The sequence below is a fragment of the Lepidochelys kempii genome, chromosome 21 (genome assembly GCF_965140265.1).
Source record: "Lepidochelys kempii isolate rLepKem1 chromosome 21, rLepKem1.hap2, whole genome shotgun sequence".
Classification (NCBI taxonomy): domain Eukaryota; kingdom Metazoa; phylum Chordata; order Testudines; family Cheloniidae; genus Lepidochelys; species Lepidochelys kempii.
In genome coordinates this window covers 15,580,436-15,601,493 of record NC_133276.1, presented here as the reverse complement: position 1 = coordinate 15,601,493, position 21,058 = coordinate 15,580,436, and the positions used below count along the sequence as shown (strand labels likewise).

General features: G+C 50.1%; 1 protein-coding gene and 1 non-coding gene across 9 annotated transcripts in view; one reads left to right on the top strand and one right to left on the bottom strand.

Annotated features, from left to right (window-relative positions):
- The window catches only part of SYT2 (synaptotagmin 2), a 188,308-nt gene that overhangs the window by 130,268 nt on the left and 36,982 nt on the right, over positions 1-21,058 (bottom strand). Inside the window, exon 1 of one of the 8 annotated variants that reach the window (XM_073319724.1) lies at positions 16,016-16,033. The exons of 6 other annotated variants lie outside the window; for them this stretch is intronic. The gene's annotated coding sequence lies outside the window, so the exon portion shown is untranslated. Of the gene's footprint in view, positions 1-7,489; positions 7,508-16,015; positions 16,034-21,058 lie in introns of those variants that run through there. One more of the 8 variants, XM_073319725.1, reaches the window with a different exon arrangement.
- TRNAF-GAA (transfer RNA phenylalanine (anticodon GAA)) lies at positions 3,174-3,246 on the top strand. Its single transcript has one exon. It is a non-coding gene; the product is annotated as a tRNA-Phe (tRNA).

Genomic DNA, 21,058 nt, shown 5'->3' with positions numbered 1-21,058 from the left:
CCCCCCACACCTGCTGAAAATTTTTTTCTTCATTTCTTTCTAACATTTTCAGCAAAATGTTCAGGTTTTCACAAATTCCAGTTTTTGGCCAAAAAAACCCTCTATTTTTTTTTTTTTGGCAAAACCCCAACATTTCTGACAAAAAAAAAGGGGGGGGAACATTTCACCCCCCCCACCCCCAAAATTTCTGCCCACACCTTTGATGGAAAGTTCTCAACCGGCCCAAGTTATAAGCCACGGTAACAGGCTTGACCCATTGGACTCTAACCATTGATAAACTATTTATTAACCCTTTATACGCTCTTTAGAAGTGGAACCTCACCGTCAAATGACCTCACTGTCAATATATTTTTTAAAGCAATTTCAATGCTGGCCTGACAGTCCTGGAGAGCAATGCCCTCTGCTTGCCCCCCACTCCCACGGGAGAAATGGCAAAGGCAGGAACAGCACTGGGTGTCCGCACTGGTCATCCTGTCCCTGCCCTGAAGGAACCAGCTCTTCCGTACTTCTCTCCAGTGGGCCTTTCCCATAGAATAGCAAATCAAGCTCAAGGTCTTGGTCCTTATTGTCAAGGTGCCCAATGGCCTGGGATACTGTCAAAGATTACCTAAAGCTCTGGGATGAAGACCATGGTAGATAGTTCTGCTCTTCTGGCCCAACAAAACTGTCCATTGCGAGGGAAAAGCTTGTCTGTGCAGAAGACTGAGCGGTCTCGGGGCTGGGCCCAGACTGGGGAGTGAACTATGCCAGGATCTAAGGGCCATCACAAACCTCCTCACCTCCCGCTCCAAGTACCAGGCCTTGGACCTGTCTTGTCTCACCCAACAGAGCACCATGGACCTTTCAAAATACCAGCCCTGCTATAACAAACCACTCCACTGCTAGGGACAGGATGAGAGAGAGAGAACAAACCATGCGTGATGGACACAAATTATGTTGCTCGATGCATGACTGGACAGTGCTGAGAAACCACGGGGCTGACAGCGGGATAAGAACCTGTACAGAACAGACTGGAATTCACTGCTTGCTTTCTGCTGGGCCTGGCTAAGAGGTTCCTAAATAGAACTCCTTGTGACGGGGACTCCGCTTCCCTCAAACACGGGTTCTGAACGTGGTGGGAGCGAACAGCTGTCAGGGTTGTGGCTTGCCTGTCTTTCCCATATTGCCAAGGACAGAGGTTCATAGCTAGCTGGAAGAAGTGTTCTGCAGATGGTTCCTGGTATGGAAGAGGTTGAGAACTGCTGCCCTAGGAAACACCCCAAGACCCACCCACCCCTCACAGATGGGTTACCAAACAGCAGTCCCATGGGAATGACTGTTAGCTCTTTACTGCTCAGCAGGGCTAGATTCAGACTGATCCAACTTCAAGGCAAAAGGCACCACTGACCATTACCAGCCCTCCGAGCCCTACTCTGCAATGATCTCCTCCTCCAGTGCCACGGCAGCTGGGATCTGGCAGCTGGGCTGGTCTAAGCCATGGAGGTCAGCGGAAGTAGGGTTGGACCCCAAGGCCCTTCCTTCAAAGGGTCACAAAGTACTGCTGGATGGTGGAATAGAGCCCAGCCCTCCCACACTCACCCTGGTTGTGGTTGCTTTGTACCAACTATTCAGGGACTAAGGCGCTGCACGGCACCCCCCATGAATCCCCCTGGCACAGCAGGGCCCTCTGCCCAGCCCCAAGTCACCTCTGTTGAAGTCCTGATGCATTATGGGCCAGAGAAGGGGGGGCATGGAAGAGGCATGACAGGGGCAGATGTGCTTCCACCGATCCCCCAACTGGGGCTACAGCAGCCAGGGCCATGTTAAAACAGCTGCAGGGTTACCCGTGCTGTGCCCCAGTCGTGGCAGGAGAGACTGTACTGAACATCTGGAGCCAGTTGTGGGTCCTGCACCCTTCTGAGTACTCTGGTCCTCATAGGACAGCAGCGGGGGCGGGGAGGAGTGGGGAGGAGGGAATATTTTTGTTCTTAATTTATGTGGCGTTTAATCAGCTATGAAACCCCTGTAGTTCCTCATACACTCTCTGCCAGGAATCGAATGGCTTAAATAAATAAATATCCATTAAAAAATCTACACTAGTATCCCTTTAACATTCAATAATTGTAACCCTAAATCAGGTATGGTATATTCCAGCACTTTAATTTTAAACCTTGTGCATTATTAATATAATTCATGGGGCTCTCTTGTCTAATGGGCATTCATCATTATAACCACTTTTAACAGGGCTGCACTCTAATCCTGTTGGAATTTCATTACAAGTTATTAATTTTCAGGTATTTGTAGTAAGTATTGGGACAGGACAATCATTCAGAAGCAGTACCGCAGGAAAGGAACACACCCAGGTTTTCAAAACAGCAGGAATGGTTGGCTCTGAAATAATCGCACCAGGAAAAAAGTTAAATCCATGCTTGTGTTAATACACAGGGCAATGCGATATTGGGATCTACAGCTACTGGGGACTTTTTTTAATAATCATGAGTTGTGTGTCCTACAGTTCAATAGTGATGCATGCACAGGGCCATTCATCTGGCAAATGCTCAGATGGCACAAGTGAGCTCCACTGAAGTCAATGGCAAAACTCCCTTGGCTTCAACGGAGCCAGGACTTCACCCATGCACGTACTGAGAAAGCTTCAACAATCATTGAAATGCGGTAACCTCTGGGGTGGAGCACAGCAGAACCCAACAGCACTAGAAAATGGTTTAAGATGGGGTAGTCAATAGGCAGATCATGGGCCAAATCTGGATCACTGGACACTTTTGAACAGACCCCAAAATCTTTTTGTTTACTTTTTTATTATTATTTTCTCTGAAGTCTAGACCTTGACAAAAAGTAATTGCCTTCTCCTGGTTTAAGACAAGGAAGTGATGGCTACAGTGTCCAATTGAAATGACAGGGAAGAATGCAGATACCTGATGGAGAATTTGACCAGGATACCATGGAGAACAGTCACAGTCCTCCCACAAATACGCAGCACCTCGGTTTTACATCTCACCAAACAAGACTACCCCTCTAGCAGCCGGGCGCACTCTAGCACCATGCTGGGGCCTCAGATCCAAGAGATCAGACCCGCCTCCTAATCCCCAACGCCCGTCGGCTGCAGCACCGTGCCCCCAGCAGCAACTGCCTCTATATTCGCTTAGAGAGAAGGCCGCCAATCACCACTAGTACCAGCCGAAACAGCTCAGTTGGGAGAGCGTTAGACTGAAGATCTAAAGGTCCCTGATTCGATCCCGGGTTTCGGCAGATGTTTGGGGGGAGGGATAGCTCATTGGTCTGACCATTGGCCTGCTAAACCCAAGGTTGTGAGTTCAATCCTTGAGGGGGCCATTTAGGGATCTGGAGCAAAAATTGGGGATTGGTCCTGCTTTGAGCAGGGGGTTGGACTAAATGACCTCCTGAGGTCCCTTCCAACCCTTATATTCTATGTTCTATTCTATGATCTATGATCACTGCGCACAGGATCCTGTGTTTTCCCTGGACCGCTCCCAGCCGAGCACGAATCAGGCTTGACCCTGCTTAGTTTATGCTACCAGGCAAGGTCGCAGCCCAGCTTGTTATGGCACTGGGCCATCACTAGTTGCTAATCTCAGTGTCTATTACTTGTAACTATATCTTAAATATGAAACAGTGATTTAGTGCAGTGTTTTTCCAAGGCTCAGAGGGGGAAACTGATGAGCCGTAACTTGTCTTGATATCTCCCCTCTCCCTGTGCTCCCATTCAGCAATAATAGCTTTATGCTGCCAAGCCTCCTATGTGGATGAAGGTGAATGGAATCAAGGATCCCAGTCCAGTAACAGAACGCACTTAAAAATGACCAAACAACAAAACAGTCACTTAGCAAGAGACAGCCATAACATAATAGCACAAGTTTGCATTTCTATGAAGATCTCAAAGTGCTCTGCAAACACTGATGAATTCATGCACGCATCAGCCCTGCAAGGCCAGGGCGTAATGATTGTCCACATTCTGCAGCTGTAGAAACCGAGACCCAAAGCGAGTCAGTGGCGGGACTAGAGTCCTCGGGGCTCGGCCACTAGTTCTGCACTGTCCCTACAAGGCTATCATCTCAGCAACACCCCAGATGAAGAGCCCATCCCATCACAGCACCTTACCCATCATCATGCTGCTCGCCAGCCTGCTTCCCACATAAACTATTACAGCTGGCTGGAAAACAGCCAGCCCCCCTGCCCCAGCTCCCACCCAAAATTTTGCCTTTTTGACAAAATCTTCCATCCAGGTACCACCGTATTTTGATTCAAAATGACACTGTGGTGCCTCATGGGAGTTGTAGTTTGGCTACCTTATGCTCCCATTCTCTATGACTGGGGTCCCAGGCTGGGCTACTTCTTCCATGATGCACCATGGCCTGGGACAACTCCTATGTGTACTCGGTCCCAGCATCAAGAGGTGCAAGGTGCTGTCACCATGGGAGATGTAGTCTGACCCAGAGAGGAGAACAGGAACATAAAGCACCCAGACTACAACTCTCCTGAGGCCCTGCGGTGCCATTTTTAATAGAAATACCAGCCTTTTCTACAGGGAGCAGACTTTCTTCACGAAAAGTTTCATTTATTCAAGTTCTCATTTTTCTGCCAGAAACCAGGTTTGACAGGAAGTGCTTGACCAGCCTGAGAAACGGTCCCTTTTTCTCCTGTTATACACCAGACCCAAACTCCAGCTGCTCCCCTGCAATCATAGAATCATAGAATATCAGGGTTGGAAGGGACCCCAGAAGGTCATCTAGTCCAACCCCCTGCTCGAAGCAGGACCAATTCCCAGTTAAATTATCCCAGCCAGGGCTTTGTCAAGCCTGACCTTAAAAACCTCTAAGGAAGGAGATTCTACCACCTCCCTAGGTAACGCATTCCAGTGTTTCACCACCCTCTTAGTGAAAAAGTTTTTCCTAATATCCAATCTAAACCTCCCCCACTGCAACTTGAGACCATTACTCCTCGTTCTGTCATCTGCTACCATTGAGAACAGTCTAGAGCCATCCTCTTTGGAACCCCCTTTCAGGTAGTTGAAAGCAGCTATCAAATCCCCCCTCATTCTTCTCTTCTGCAGACTAAACAATCCCAGCTCCCTCAGCCTCTCCTCATAACTCATGTATTTCAGACCCCTAATCATTTTTCTTGCCCTTCGCTGGACTCTTTCCAATTTATCCACATCCTTCTTGAAGTGTGGGGCCCAAAACTGGACACAGTACTCCAGATGAGGCCTCACCAATGTCGAATAGAGGGGAACGATCACGTCCCTCGATCTGCTCGCTATGCCCCTACTTATACATCCCAAAATGCCATTGGCCTTCTTGGCAACAAGGGCACACTGCTGACTCATATCCAGCTTCTCATCCACTGTCACCCCTAGGTCCTTTTCCGCAGAACTGCTGCCTAGCCATTCGGTCCCTAGTCTGTAGCTGTGCATTGGGTTCTTCCGTCCTAAGTGCAGGACCCTGCACTTATCCTTATTGAACCTCATCAGATTTCTTTTGGCCCAATCCTCCAATTTGTCTAGGTCCTTCTGTATCCTATCCCTCCCCTCCAGCGTATCTACCACTCCTCCCAGTTTAGTATCATCCGCAAATTTGCTGAGAGTGCAATCCACACCATCCTCCAGATCATTTATGAAGATATTGAACAAAACCGGCCCCAGGACCAACCCTTGGGGCACTCCACTTGATACCGGCTGCCAACTAGACATGGAGCCATTGATCACTACCCGTTGAGCCCGACAATCTAGCCAGCTTTCTACCCACCTTATAGTGCATTCATCCAGCCCATACTTCCTTAACTTGCTGACAAGAATACTGTGGGAGACCGTGTCAAAAGCTTTGCTAAAGTCAAGAAACAATACATCCACTGCTTTCCCTTCATCCACAGAACCAGTAATCTCATCATAAAAGGCGATTAGATTAGTCAGGCATGACCTTCCCTTGGTGAATCCATGCTGGCTGTTCCTGATCACTTTCCTCTCATGCAAGTGCTTCAGGATTGATTCTTTGAGGACCTGCTCCATGATTTAGGCTCAGCTCCCTGACCCGCTGACTCATGGCCAGCGAGGCTAGGTAGGAAACTGGCAATGCACACCTGGCTCACTTGCCTCCCCCAAGCCAGATTCCCTCTTGATGGGCAGATCAGAATCTGGAAGTAGGGTAACAAGATTAGGTTGTGGGTCAGGGCTGCCAAGGTAAATGGGGGTCAGAGCAACCCCAGGACCTGTACCCAGTACCTGCCCCTTCCAAACCCAGCTGTTATCCAGGTGCTGCCAGTTTCCCAAGGCTTTGGACAGAGCAGGCCAGATAGCTCCCCATGACATCCCTGGGCATGAACAGGGGTGTCCCTCGGCATGTCCTTTTGGCAGGCACCATATCTGTAGGACATGGTCTCAGTTTTCCCTCCTCAGAGCTGTCAAGAGCTCAAAGAAGGGCTTTCTTATAGCCAGTAGCCCTGGAGCTGATTTATTAACACAGGCAATGCAAGCAGCTCCCAAAGTGCCAACACGCAGTCCAGCCACACAACCCATAGTCAGCTCCCACACCTGCTGCCAGCCCTAGGCCTTCTTGCCCAGCCTCTTCTAGCTGGATTGCTTCCCTGCTCTTCTGTGCAGAACTCCCCAGCCTTCCTACCTGGACTCCTTGCTTCCCCAGGAGAGACTCTAACACTTCCCCCACGCTCTGCACAGGTCAGCAAGCAAACCCTTTGTCCTTAATTAACCCCAGCGGCCACCCACCCTCCTCATCAGGTCCAGCTGGGGAGCCCCGGTTCTGTGACAGGAGAGCCAGATCTGCTACTAGCACTGATCTGGCTGGCTCCAGAACCCCTGGCCCTTATTCGGGCAGATGACCCTGATGCAAAGGGGCTTGTTGTGCAGGGACAGAAGATTGGTCTTGGCCAAAGTAACAAAGTCCAACGCAACATGTCACCTAAAATTATTTACAAGCGTCAGCACAAGATGAATAGCCTGAGTGCCGGGGGCTTGTTTCCATTAAAAGCCCTGAGTTCAGGGGGTGTGCGGGGCTCCGGGGCCAGGGCCGGGCTGGCATGGCAATGAGCGGAAAGGTGCTAGAAACGGGAGGGGATGGTTAGGGTTGAGCTAATGGAAACGTGTTTGATTGGTGAGCGTTAGTGGGATGAGCCTCCACCCCTGCCCCCTCAGACACTGGTTATCAGAGCGTCACTAAACACTGACAGCTTCACCATCACAGCTAGTGGGATCCCGGGAGCCACCATGACACCAAGGGGCCTTCATCAGCCTTCTCCTGAAAGGGCTCCTGGCAGCACCAGGCCAGGGATCTGATGACATCATGAACACTTCCGGCTTCAGCTAAAACCTGAGAGGCTGGGGTCTCTGCTGTGCTCCCCCACCCTCCTTTTTTCTTCTTTGCCTCTGTCCAATACACGTCTGGCTGGGCTGCCAAGACAGCATCCCATTTGCACCAGCGCTGTATGCCCATGCCCAGAGGGGCAGCTACAAGCAACGCCTTACCCAGCCTCAGGCGGGTACAAGCTCCCCGGGTCGCAGCGGCTGAGCAGGCCATGGGCTGGGCCTGTCTTTTCCAGCAGAGAGGCTGCAACGGAGACTCGGCACCAGAGACAGAAACTGCATCTTCTCTGCTGCTTTTCTCTCCCTTGTGCGGGTCTGGCTTGAGGACGGCAGGATCAGACTTCAACATGTGCAGCTCCAGCCCACCTCCGCGAACTGCTTCTTTTCCCCCAAAGGGGGCTGGAACCCCCTTTAATACGACCAAAACAACTGTCAAACAGGAGAATTTCCCCATAAAAACTCTCTGCAGCTAATGGGACAGGGACTAAGGGGCAGCATTACCATGGAAGCTTTAGTTAATTAACACTTTACATGACAAATCCTTTCACAGTTTTTCCTCCTTTTCCTGCCTCTTTAATAAATGGCTATCAAGATCTCCCATGGCGGTTGTTACAGTGGGAGTGGCCGGGGGAGCACACTGACCTGAGCAGTGTCCCAGTGACCACGGGGTTCACTAACCTCTTATCCCTTGCTGGACCTCAGTTACCCCTTTCCAAAACAGCAGGGTGCTGTGGAAGGGTGTGCCTGATGCAGCTTCAGCCTTCGCTCAGCGTGGACTGGTGCCCCAGTGCAGGGATGGGGGGAACGGCCCCACCTCTGCCCTGCCCTGTACTGCCTGGGGCTGGAAGACGGAGCACGGGACTGCGACTGTGAGCCTTGGATGAAGCATGCCCGAGGGCAGCAAGAGGCCCCTTGTACCCCTGCCCCACACACCCTGGAAAGTCCATGCTGCAATCTGTGATACCCTCAGCAGTTGCAGAAGAAACTGAGAATCCCAAAGTTGGGTCCTGGCAAACTGAGCTCCCCTCTGATACCAGTCCCTGCCGGCTTCCCTGGGATGGTTCCAGGAGGAGGGGCCTGCATCTTCCCTGGGAATAGCTCCGCCCTGTTGGCCTGGGTTGGTCCACAGGGATAACACATATTGTATATTTTAACAAAGGTTTTGCTTTGGAAGAAAAATTCCTTCCCCCTGGTTCCTTCCCCATCAGGATACCTTGTTCTGCTGTGACTGGCCAATTCCTCACCTCCATTGATTGGCTCTCCTAGACCAATATGCAAATCTAATCCTGACGAAGGACCTCTGGAGTTTACCTTTATAGAATCAGTAGCTCGAGCTCCAGAAGGGGAAAGCAAAGAAACAATCTGTCCCTGGCTATAACTGTAGCCAGACAAGATGCCCCAGGGGCCCAGCATGAGAGCTGAAGACTATAGGCAGGATTTTCCAAAGAGCTCAGCTCCATTTCGGCTCAGCACATTGGAGAATGTCCAGCACACCTGTAGGTTCCAAAACCTTGCAAATCTAGCTGCTTGCGCCTACCATGTACTCAAAGCACCAAAAAGAAAAGGAGGACTTGTGGCACCTTAGAGACTAACAAATTTATTTGAGCATGAGCTTTCGTGGGCTACAGCTCACTTCATCGGATGCATTCCAATGCTTTGTTAAAGTATGACAGCACCGACATTTGAATGCCTTTCCACTTGCTTTAAGTGGGAATCTCACCTCCCCTCTTGTCTTTTTGTCATTGTTTCTCTGCCTGCAACCTGCCTTCTCTGCTTGTTTGCTTGCTTAAAAGTGGGTATCTAAGTTGACGACAAAAAGAGAAAGGAACTGACATGAGGCCCCCAATGTTTCTAACGCAGAGCTGGACGGAGCGATATTCAGACGCAGCCTTGGTCATGGCGCAGGACAACTGCAGTCTTCGGAAAGACGCCGGAGTCCATGAAGGTGCACAGGACAAGTCAAAGTTGGGGCTGTAGTGTACAGTTCATGGTGTCCAATCAGGCGGCGCATTCTTCAGACAATAAGACCAAGCAAGAGTGAGACAGACATGAAGGCAGTTCAGAGAAAGGAGACCTGAGAAGTCACTTGGGTCCCCTCTCGTCCTCACCCGTTGGCCAGTGCAGAAGGATTATCTAGAATCCAGTGCTCTGTTTAGTCCAGTGTTGGAGATTACACAAGCAAGTGGGCTCCTATCCCATCCCTTGGGGGGCAGAGGTCATTCTGTTGGGAAACGCTTCCTGAGATACAACCTCAAGTTTCCCTTGCTCAATTCCATCCCATTTCTCCTAACCCCACTACTGCTCCTCAACAAGGCCACCCCCTAATTGAAGGTGATGATCTTCTGTAGGGACTGAACTCATGACCTCTGGACCTAAAAGACTTTGCTCTTGGACCTAAACGGGGAGGCCTATTAGCCTGGAGCAGACTCTGCAGAGCCCATGTTCTGGAGGAGGACAGAAAACCAGACTGGGTTCACATGGGTTCTGTTAGCACAGTCCAGCAGCCTGGGTGAAGGAGAAGGGCCAGGACTGGAGTAATTTGCTTGTATGGCTTTGTTGTTGCACTTGTGTGGGGGGTGGGGGGAGTGCACAGAGATGGGCCAAACACCAAAGTATAAGTGATACAAAAGCAGGGGAGTTTGGACACGGTGAGACCCCGATCTGACCCACCATACCAAAACCTCACTGCCCAGCACTGACTCAGCCCAAGCCCAAGCCCCACCACCCTGTCCTCTCCAGGAGCCCCTCCTCCCTATGCCAAATGACTGCACCAAGCACAGGGATGTTGGTTCATCAAACTCAGCTCTGCCTCTTCAGCTGCCACTGAGAAAATCAACAGCTCCCAGAGCAGCCGTGAATTAACTTTGCTCTTCACTGCCACGTGCTTTATGCAGCTCTCAGGGACTGCTTGAATTACCACCTCGCTTAGAGCCTTTACTACCCCATAATCTGCGGTAAAGACCCCGGCAACACAACAAAGGAAGTCTTATAAATAGCAGGGGAATGTCAGACACCCGCAGTGCCATTATAACTGCTGGATTAAGGATGTATTTGCTAAAGGCTCCTGGGGGGATTGTTACAGTCTATGGGGCTGATACCAGACATACATGCTTGTGTATAAGCCAGGGAAATTTATACTGCAGTTTCGGTTCATCAGTTGCAAAAGGACACGGCAAACTCCACGACATGGGAGCTGTGCTGGGGTCAGGGAGCAGTGCTCCTGACTGCAGACATGGGACTCACGATCCCCACTGATGCCAATAAAGCATCCAGCAAGAGTAAATCAGGAGTGAGGTCAGGGTCAGGCCCAACGGGTGTTTCACACCTCTGGAAATCAGAGCCAAAAAGCCTCCCAGAAGGAAAAAGGGGGAAGATATGAAATTAGCAGACTAGCCACTAAGACCAAGCTCCTCAAAGGGATTTAGTACATAACTGCGACTGATTGAGGATCTGCCAGCTCACTGGAGCCAGGTTAACACATTGCCCGGACGAGCATTCTTTCAGGAAGGATCAACGAAATAGCAACCTGCACCCTGGATATTAGCAAGGACCTGAGAGCCCACCTTCTGAAATACCTCAGGAGCAGAGACTAAGGCAAAAGGGTCTTGTGGACAGCAGTACGCCCAAAGGGTGGGCTGAAAGTCAATAACAGCTGCAAACTTTCAGCCCCAGGTAATGACTGGATCGGTAATCCAACACATAGCAATCTGGGATCCACCTAACCAGCAAGTCACCTCTTCCAAGGTTGGCTAGTGAAACTGCTCACGTTTCCCATATTTATTAAGTGACCTAAAATCTGCGCACAGTCGAATATTGCCCTTCTTCTTGGATATGATCACTGTGGGTGAGCTCCACTCCACAGGCCCTTCCACCTCCCGAAGGATACCAGTATCTTTCTTGCGTTGCACAGCTACGGGGATCTTGTCCAGAAGCAGAGGGGGCACTCGACGTGGTGGTGGTACCAAGGGTTTGGTGTTCGAATCCAACTGCAGAGAATACGTAAATCCCACAGACAGGATACCGCCACCATCCAGTAAATCCTGGCGCGTCTGAACAATACTTTGGGTATCCCCTTCTGTCCTAGCCAGCAAAACCACACCTGAGCCCATGCATAATACCAAGCTGTAAGCACAGATCGTAGGACATTAATGGAACAGAATTCCAGCTGAGCCTTTAACAATGCGAAACTTTCCAGTCCAGGCTACGCCTTTCCGGAGCACAGACCATAAAGCTTCAACGGCTATCTGCAAGGCATCCGCATTCCAGGCTTTTATAACCTCTGTAGTCAGGCAGATGTCCAGATTGTGAACTAACCCAAAGAGGAGGATGCTCACTTCAGCACCGGGATCCACCATGCATTTCAGCAATGTGCCATTAATTTCCACACTATGGGATACCAGCCGCAGCGCCTTGCTACATGAGAAGATGATACAAAAGGAAATATCCGGGTCCCCGGTAAAGGTGGTCTCATGCAGCTCCACATTCACAGTAGGCAGCTCAGGCCTCATCTCTGTGAACCAGTGCACAGTGGCACCCTCACTTCCAGTGTCCTTCCCACAAGCCTGGCACATAGCAGTTCTAGCTGAGCGGGCAGGGAAATTGCCCAAGTGATCTGTGCTTCCCCAGCAGAAACAGTGAGGAGATGGCAGCTTTCACTGCCAAAGCTGTGGAGTGGGAGTAGGCAGCACTGGTTGAGGGAAGTAGGAAAAGCAGCTGACAGTTTAAGTGTAGACACAAAATTAGCAGCTGTCTGAGACACAGAGCCCTTCTCTGCCCCAGCCCTCTCAAACGCTTCACTCTGAGCAATGCAGGATCAAAAGTGAGCAGTCTAGCACCTTCAGCCAGTAACCGTTCACCCAGGCGGTCATTGGCTGTGCCAGTCTTAAAAATATCTCTGAGCGTGACCATCATAATGTCCCCAGTTCTGCAGCCAGGATAACCCAGCAGCATCGCAGGGTTGCCTAATCTGCAAATCCTGTTCCAAAAACACCGAAGGAAGCATTGCCAGTCAACAGCCGAAGGATGTGCAGGCAGCATGGGTTGCAGAATTAAAACACTCGTCACCATAACGTTATGCTCTGGTGCACTCCAGAGCAAAGTCAAAGCTCCCCTGAGCCAATGGCTCATTGGGCTGACGCCGTTAAGGAAAGCCAGTTTCATAGCCAAGGGAATGCAAGGGAGTGATGGGGCCAGCATCACATCCAAGCACCGTTGAGTGCTCTAACGCAATAGATCAGGCCTCCAGTTTGCAGCTGGGTGAACTGGAGGTGCTAGCCATCTCAAAACATACCAAAAGCTGAGCAATACACACAGGTAGGTTGTCAATCAAAACATGTAATATCCATGAACAGGTTAGATCAGTAACAGTGTGAACAGACATAATAACAGCCGCTATGTAGCTGAAGGCTCTGAGTAGCTGCACACACAGATCAGGGAGCAGGAACCCGGAAACAAAAGAGGGAGCAAGAAGGCAAGACACACCAGTCATCACACCACCCCAGCCTGTACAGCCCCAGTACGACAAGTGTCTGACCCCTGATCAGGTCCCCAACAAATAATAGTCACTCAACACCCATTGCATTCAAGCCTAGTCTACACCAGCCTGATCTGGAACCAAACTGTGCGAACCCTGGGCCCACTTCTGATCTCCCACACATGGGTTGCGTTGCACCAGCATGGCCCCGCTGAGCCCCAGTGCTGTGAGTGAGAGCAGAATTGCTCCCCCCCGCCCCCGGCTCTACAAGGGTTCAGCCACATCTGAGCTAAGCCTGACTTTGGGAGGACTTTGCCTGGCTCCTTTACCTGGTTGAGTGTCAGGGCTCTGGCCATGGGATTTCAAGAAGCTGGTGTCTATTCCCCTATCCAACAACAGCAGAGTAGCCTCATACACCTGCCAAGCGCATGGCTTGAATCCTGTCATGTCATCTCTCCCCCGCCAGTTCCCATGGGGTGAGGGGTGGGGCATTTTCTGAGCCCCCTGCTGCCCCCTCATGCTGGCTGCGCCCAACCGCTCCTTGTGAGAGACTTCAGCGCCCTGATTCAGCCAGGCACCCAAGCAGGCCCTTCTGTCCATCCCTCCTAAACAAGGTGTGCGTGCCTCACTGATGAAGGGCCAGCATCGCTGACTTTCTCTCTGGCTCTGCTCTCACGCAGGCATGGGCCTGGTGGTGCTCCAGGGGTGAGCAGCCATGGGGGTGCACAGACCCACCGGCTCATCCGTGGCATCCTGCCCCCTTCCCTACCTGAGGAGACTGAGGCTGGTGGGGAGGCCAGGATGTGGAGGGTTTGGTCGTGGCCCACCCAGCTCCATTGCCGGGCGAGAATGGAGACACCCCTCCCTCCCACCTGCCTTTCCATCAGCCCCATCCTGCTCTCGGGTGGTCTTGACTGAGACCACAGCCTGTGGCCCCTCTCTCTACCCACAGAGGCTGCTCCTGCAGCCTGAAGCAGGGGAAGTGGGGCTATCTGTAGGGAGGCAGACTGTGGAGGTAGCAGGGGGCTCACCCATCTGCGTCTCTGGATGACCTAATCCCAGGTCATTGCCTCCTCCCAGGCCAGCCCCGAGATGGGCCAGGCTGGCACAGAGCCTCCCTACGTGGGAGGAAGAGGCCTGAGCACCCCTGAGGGCATCACCCGGTAAATACCATTCCAGCCTGGCAGGAGCACAGCCCGAGCCTCTCCCTCTGCTGCCCCCGCTGTGCTTTATTGCTTTAATATCCTGGAAACGGCACCCGAGCCCTGACAAGCCTTTCTGCTCCCGAGACGAATCTCTGCAGAGGGGGAAAACGAATAGAGCCGCAGGGACAGAACAGCCCGAGCGGTGAGTGGCAGGTCGCTGGCTCTGCATGCCAGGACCAGTCCACAGCTAGGCTCCCCAGTCAGGTGTTTACACACCTTCCCAGCCCCTTGCCAACTGGGGGCGATAGGCATGTTCCATCCTCTAAAATGATGAGGGGTATGGAACCACTTCCACACACGAATGGTGTGGAGACAGTGAATAAGGAAGTGTTATTTACCCCGTCACACAAACCAGGGTCACACAATGAAATGAACAGGCAGCAGGTTTAAACCAAACAAAAGGAAGTGTTTCTTCACACAACGCATAGTCAGCCTGTGGAACTCATTGCCAGGGAATGTTGTGAAGGCCAAAAGTACTGTGGGGTTCAAAAGAGAATTAGATAAATTCATGGAGAATAGGTCCATCAATGGCGATTAGCCAAGATGGTCAGGAACGCTATCAATGGGTGTTCCTAGACTTCTGACTGCTGGAAGCTGGGACTGGATGACAGGGGATGGATCACTCAATAAATTGCCCCATTCTGTTCATTCCCTACGAAGCATGTCACCAGGCACTGTCGGAAGACAGGATACTGGGCTAGATGGACCGTTGGTCTGACCCACTATGGCCGTTCTTATTCTTATGTTCTACAGCCTGTCCGTAAGGATCTGAACCCGCCGCAAGTCTGAAATATCTGGGAAGTCCACCCCTGGTGTAATAACTCAGTTAGATTCAGTGGAGTTGCACCAGGGGCTCTGACGTTGGCCCCAATTGTCTGTAAGGCAATGATGTAAATCGGCCTAGCTTCACTGACTTCCAAGGAGCCACCCTGCTGAGGATCCAGCCCACTCTATTTTGTTCCAACTGTGCTCCAAAGGGATAAACATCATTCTTTTACTTCGCTTGGAACTGATTCTCTTCCAGCCCCGGCACGGGCTGTAATTAAAGACCAGGGCAAGGCTTACACTGTGCGTTTAGCCCACTGACAGCCTGTGATGTATTTTGTTTACTCGAATCACTCGAGAATCTGATGGGTGCCTGCGGTGACTCTGAGATGGAAATTTTGCTTTTCCGAGAATGATCTAATATCGCTGCGGTCGCTAGCAAGCCGGCTGCCTGCATGTGCACAGCGCAGGGTGGGCTCCAGCAGCCCAGCCATTAGATCAGCCTGTGGGCAGCCCCCCAACCACCTGTTGTTATGTCATCGGTGACCCCAGCCCAAGGCAGAGCACGAGCAAGCATGATCTGGGCTGAGATCCCGGCAGTGAGCAAGACTTTCCTGCAGCAATAGGTCCACCGGCGCCAAGCCTAGGAGCCCCAGCACAGAAGGGGCAGCCAGGAGGGATGGGGACAAAGGTGGCCAGAAGCCACCTTAGTGCTACCTGGATTCTGGCTCCCAGCATAATTTAGAGCAGCCCCAGAAGCTGCGCTGCCTTACAACAGCTTCCTCACAGCTCCCTACAGCTGTAGTGTGGCCTGCTCCATACCCTGGGGCCTGTGAAAATGGGCAGTGTAAGGCCAGTTACATTGGGAAAAGTCTTCCCCAGCCCTCTGGGGCTGCTTACAGCCCCTACACACTGCTGCAGGGGCATATAGGGTCAGGGGCGGGGCAGAACTGACCCCCTAGTTTTTAAAGTCCAAAGGGACTGTTAGATCATCTAGCCTGACCTCCCACATAACATTTCAGCCACTGATTCCTGCAGTGGAGGGTAAGGCTAGTAATGATTCCTCCCCACACATCGTAACACCGCCTCCCTCTGGACAGCACCGCCAACTGCCCTGCAAAGCAGGACCTGCCTTCTTGCTGCGCAGCACCCAGTGCAGGGAGGCCCTGATCCCTGAGCAGTGGCTCTCAACGCTACCGTGATCCCCAATGTTGCTCACTAACCCTTGCCCCAGGCAGAACTCACCCATTTCAGAGATGGCTGGGGGGGCGGAGGGAAGGGACTCACGCTGGGTGCATGTAGACACCTCGCTGATTGGTGGATGCGGTCAGGTGGCTTTAGCCTGTGCTCATCACTGGAATATCTGAGGGGCTCCCATCGGAATGAGGTTCCAGGACAAGGTCTTGACTGTCCCCAGACCTGAAGAAGAGCTCTGTGTAGCTTGGAACCTCGTCTCACAGGCAGCCAAAATGCAGGTGCTGGAAAATACCCACTTCTTTCAAGCAACCCCATTGGCCTCAGATGTGGAAATGGATCAGTCTAGTTATGGGCTGGGGAACGATTCCTTCCGTCTTGAAATGGGCCCCAGGAAGGCGTACGCTCCCTGCTGTAACTGAACCTGACAGAGCTTCCCCTGGAGTACTCCTGCCTCCCTGAAAGCTGTTAAGTCAGAAAGTGCAGGAAACAGATTCTCTGTAATAAATCAAGATTAATGAAGTTCAAACAGTAATTAATTACTGCACTCTTTGGTAGCTAGTTGGAGTTGCATGTGCGGAGCCATTAATAACGTTCATGTCGTGTTTTGGACAGCACAGAGCACTGAGTACCAGAACCCCTCCCTCCCCAAAGTCAGGAGAGGAGATGTCAGAGGGCACCCCTGTGGCCAGATCTTCAGCTGGCATAAAGGGGCATAGCTTGCCTGACTGCAGAGACACCACTCTCATTTACCCCAACTGGTGAAAAACTGCAGGCTGCAGATCATTGGACTGTGGACTTGCCAGCCTTGGTTCTCCTTTTGTCCTTCATACAGCTACAACTGGTGAAGCTGGGAGAGGAATTTCAGATGGTCTAGTCCTGCCCTCTGCAGAGGCAGGAAGGGATCTGCCTTGCTCCTTCACTAGCCTTGTGGTACCTCTCATTTGCCAGTAAACGAGCTAGAGATGTGCCGAATCTAAACCCCAGACCTGAACTCCATGGGCTTTTGAACTTTGCTGAGCTTATTCCCAGTTGCATTATTCTAGTGAACTCACTGGAATCAAGTGTCTTGTGAATCTGGCATAGCGCTAAGGGGAGTCAAGCCATGCAGCACTAAGCGAACCCCAGAGAATCAAGGCAGCAATAGGAGGGTAGCTGCAATTCCTGACATCCGTTGCATTAATTTAGGTCAGAGGATTGGAGTGGATCAGCTGGGACAAGAAACTCTGAAAGCTTTTCTCCTCCAGCACTTGTCCCTTAGGTTTGCAGAGGGTCAGGCTGACAACAGGTGAAACAAAATCAGTTTCACATGATTACAAAATACTGAACAATTCCAGCATGGGTGTAATTATGCCCCATACCTGGGCTCAGAGCTCTGGCTTCCAAACCCCCCAGTTAATCAGGAAGAAGAGCTGGTCCCAAAAATGGTTTCATTCAAAATGTTGATGTAATTTTCATTCCAAAATAAAATAATTCTTTGGTTTTTTGAAATTTGTCATTAAACTATGTTTTAATCACAAAAGGTTGTGGGTTCCCTTTTCTCCACTGAATGCAATTGGACGACTGACAGATCTAGGGGGTTTCTTTCCACTTTTTCATTTTTCTTAGTCTCTCTCTTTTCCCCTTTGCCACTCCATAGCATCTCAAATCTGCCTCAGTTTGGGCAGAGGGACAGAATCACATTTTTCCTCTTGCTGCTTTGGAATTTCACCAACGTTAAGGAATTTTTTTTAAAGCTCCAGAGTGCAAAAAGGAACAAAATGAAAAAGTAAAACCAAACGAACAAACAAAAGAAAACACTCTCCCCACCGCCAAACAATAGTCTTTCTATTGCATTTGGGGAGGGGGAGAAATGGGGAAAGAAACTGAGGAAAAGGTGAAAATCAAATTTTTAAAATTTCATATCATCTACATTTTTGACATTTCTCGCTTCAACAAAGAAAATGGAAAATAAAAATTTTATAGTTTGGTAAAAGTTTTTCTCTTTTGCGAAAAAGCCATTTTTTGTCTCATCCCCTCCCTTTAAAAAAACTGAACAAAAAATGTCAGCTGGTTCTCCTATCAAGATGGTTTTGGGGAGGGAGATTTTGGGACAGCCTCCCAATGCCAGACTGGCCCCAACTCTCCCTCCTTATCGATTCATAGATTCCAAAGCCAGAAGGGACCAGAGTGATCATCTAGTCTGACCTTTTGCATGGCACTGGCCCGGAGTTCATTTCTGTCTGAACGAGAGCAGATCTTTTAGAAAAACATCCAGTCTTGATTTAAAAATTGCTAGTGATGGAGGACCCACCACAGCCCTTGATAAATTGTTCCAATGGTTAATTATCCTACTGATAAAAAAATTACACATTATTTCCAGTCTGAATTTGCCTAGCTTGAACTTCCAGCCATTGGATCGTGTCAGACTTTCCTCTACTAGACTGAAGAGGCCATTATCAAATATTTGTTCCCCGTGTAGGTACTTACAGACTGTGATCAAGTCACCTCTCAGCCTTCTCTCTGTTAAGCTAAATAAATATTTCATCCTCCATACCTGTTTGAGGTCTAAGCAGGGCGTTAGCTCACTGCTTGCTAGAAAACTATCAAGCTCTTCGAATCTTGCCACTGGGGGACTAACTAAGATGAGGTTGCCGCTTGCTCCCTTCTAGTTGAGACAGGCTTTTTTAAACCCCCCTGCCCTGGTCCTGCAAACTCTAAACTTCTCTTCTGGGTTTTGGGGGTAATGGTGGGGACACGACCAGAAGAGCAGTACTCATGCATCCCACAGGCATCCAGTTGGCTTATTCATGCCTGCGATCAGTGCTCTGCTCTGTCTGAAGCTGATCGTGTGGGTGAAGGCCCGAATGCCCCAGAAAAGAGCTACCCAAGTCAACCCAAGAAATGCTGCATATTCAAGACAAGAGTCCATTGATCTAAGACCCTGCCAAAATTCCCTGCAGATTTCATTTGCAGCTAACGTTGTATTGGGTAATTACACAGCTCAACCAATTAGGGAACAGAAGCAACAAGCTGATTGTAAACACTGCCATTTTGGTTCATGGTATTCATGGCTTGTAGGATCTGCTAAAGAAATTCCTGAGTAGTTCTGAACCACAAATAAATTCAGAAATTTGTGGTCGGTTTGTGGACAGGATGACAACACATCAAAGTTCATTCAATACATTGCTTGTGGTGATTGATTTGCTCAGAGATATCGGTGTCTCTGGCCCATAGGGCGCTCTGAAGTCACTATAAACAAGATTGGATAGGCAGGGCAAAGGAAGTCTGTGGTCTATTGTGGAGGATGGGAAGAGAGATGGGGTCAGAGTTAAGGGTGTTTGTGGATCCAGATATCTGAATTTCCTTCATTTCTATACTTTTGGGGGTTGAGCAACAACAAAATGAGATTCTTCCTATTTAAGGAGTTGATATTTCTAAACTTAATTCTAGCCTCATGACATATTTTGGTGGGGGGAATTGATACTGCTGGAGAAGACTAGGGGAAAAAGAACACTCCTAGTACTGTATGTTAGCCAAGTATACCCAAGGGCAGGGATGGACAAAGAAGAGACCACTGATCTCGTGAGTGATCTCCAGGCCTGCCTTCTCTTTTATTACAGGGTCATAGTGGGTGATGCTCTATCTTGGGCTAAGCAACTAGGTCCCATTGCGTGCTGGGAGCTGTACATGTCACAATGCTGTTTGATCGTAAGCAGGTGCAGCCTTGGGCTCCCAGGCCCTGCAGCAGGTCAAGATTGAATGCTCCCAGACTGGACTTGCAAGTGACATGCAACTCTCCTGTAATGCACTGCACTGTTTGTTCTCTACTCTGCCAACAGGCATCATTATTTCCATGCTACAGTGACTGGCAGTGTGTTTATTATTCAACAGTGTTTTACAGCTGGCCATTGCTCTTTGTTGTTTAACTCCATGCATGCTTGCTGCCTGCAGAAGATTTATCCATCGGCAGCCATGGGGTTTGCTTCACACTCTCCTGAGAAGAGAGGAGACTCCCGCTCATAGGCCACCAGATACATTCTCCTATCGTTCCAGGCAGAAGAAGGTTTGAAGCTGCTTTGATCTGAAAGGGGCCAGAATCCACTGGGATTACTTTTTTGAAGGGGTATGGGAGAGTGGTGGAAGGATACAAGGCAAAATTCACCCTCTGTGCAGAGAGCCTACGTACCCTGAGGGCTTAACTGGGACTTAACTGGTTCTTGCATGTGCAAAGAGGTGAATTCCACATACAGTGCAAGATGCTGTCTTCATTGTGAGATACACCACCACCATTGGGCAGGCAGATATTTCAGGTGACTGGTGAGGTTATTTTGCCAGCGCAATCCTTGGCCATGCTGAAATCAAGGGGCGTTTTGCCATTGGTTTCAACCAGACCAAGATTTGGCCCAACCATTCAGGGTAACACAGTATATATTTTCCATCCACACGTCATACCTCTTCTGTGACCTGATTCAAAGCCTGCAGAAGTAAAGAGAGATACTCACTGACTTTGGACCAGCAAGTATATTTTGAATTTGATGGTCCACATCACACCCTCTTTCCATGTGCAGACTCCAGTGACTTCCATGAGGTCACTGAGGGCAGAATTTGGTTGGTTGTGTTCATCACCTGCAAAGCACGGCTAACTCTGTCTCACAACGATAAGTGATTTATGTTGATATATCCTAGCATATTTCATCCTGAAGTATCCCAGGGCGCTTTGCAAATGGCTGCACAAACACAAGGTAAACATCAGGACTAGAAGAACCTAGGTCACACACTGAACTTCATCTCAGGTTGGACATGACCAGAAGTCATGAGGATCTGAAAGCTGCACACTGACCTACATGCAATGAGTGGCTGGACTCCAGCCCCCTTCCTTGTGTGTCCTTTTCACAGAAATCACCATCTCCACTGGCACGAATGGGCAGTAGGTCAATGTGCATTATGGAATTTTTAGGGTGTGGTGGCAGGTTCCACACAGCCAGTTAGTGCACTGTGGATTTGCACCCCAGTTTGCCATGCACTAACTCTCCACAAAGAACAAGCCCTTTGTTCTTCTTGTCTTTTTAGATTACAGGCTCTCTGGGGCCCGGGCTATCTCAGTAATTGTGT